The sequence below is a fragment of the Oryx dammah genome, unplaced genomic scaffold (assembly GCF_014754425.2).
Source record: "Oryx dammah isolate SB20612 unplaced genomic scaffold, SCBI_Odam_1.1 HiC_scaffold_2, whole genome shotgun sequence".
Lineage (NCBI taxonomy): Eukaryota > Metazoa > Chordata > Mammalia > Artiodactyla > Bovidae > Oryx > Oryx dammah.
The window spans coordinates 67,793,708-67,794,852 of NW_024070186.1; the positions used below are offsets into that span (position 1 = coordinate 67,793,708).

General features: G+C 34.0%; 1 non-coding gene across 1 annotated transcript; it reads right to left on the minus strand.

Annotated features, from left to right (window-relative positions):
* Positions 1-246: 246 nt before the first annotated feature.
* On the minus strand, positions 247-349 carry LOC120859713. The gene has a single exon (XR_005720137.1). It is a non-coding gene; the product is annotated as a U6 spliceosomal RNA (small nuclear RNA).
* Positions 350-1,145: the final 796 nt, after the last annotated feature.

Here is a 1,145-nt window from a genome sequence, read left to right on the forward strand (position 1 = left end):
TATTATTCTATTTCCAGCCACTATCAATTTGGTCACTCTAGTTATTTTATACAGGTAGAATCATACAGTATTTGTTCTTTTGTGACTGGCTTATTCCATTTAGCATGTTTCCCACAGTCCTTCATGTTGTAGTATGAGCCAGCATTTTCTTCCTGTTAAAGGTTGAATAATATTCTATTGTTTGTGTGTGTAACATTTTGCTTGTCCATCTGTCCATGACTGGACCCTTCCCGAAATGACTTCTTTAAAAAGATGGAATTCTTTACAAATTTGTTTGTCATCCTTGCCCAGGCACCATGCTAATCTCTGATTGTTGCAGTTTCAGTGTACTGTTGCCAGACTCAGAACTCCAAGTAGTTCTGAGAAGCACCAATAAGGCAGTTTTTTCTAGCTGCAGGTTGGTGGAACATTAAGTCAATTTAGCTGAGTGACCAGTATTTTACAAAGACACAGAATAGGAGAAAATAGAACAACTAGAAATTGTACTAATAAGTCAATGTATTATTTCAAATATTTGTTTCTGTATCTATGCATGTTTGTTGCAAAGGAGGGTAGCATGTGTACTATGTGAGGATATAAACTAGTTGCTTTTAGTTGCGTTTCTTATAGTTGCTCTCAATCAAAAAAATCTGAAAGCCACCTGAGGATCAGAATGTAGAATATGATTGCATGAAAAGTAAATTAACACCATGTTCTCATCTTGAAACATGCTATAAAATTACAATAGCCATGATTTTACTTTGAATATATTCAAAATAAGAGAATCTGAAAAGAGAAAAGATTGAGAAATGTCTTCTATGAATTGATTTGGACTCCACATTTCAGAGAGGTCTGCATGTTGCTTATTAATGAATCATTTTCATAATGCATTATCAGGAGTTATATATGAATTTGGCATCTCTCTGATACACTAAGCTTTTATAGACTCCAGAAGTAGATAAAGAATTGCTAATGGCAGTAATGAAGAGGTGTGAATGCCACCAGCAATTCAGGATTCGGTTCCAGCTCAGGAAACACACCACAAAAATCAAAATTAATTTCCCCTTTGGCATTTTTCTCAACCATATGTGGTTTTTAAATTATTGTGTGACTTCTCTCACTGTATTGAAAATATACAGGATATATTTATCTAAGATAAATATGAT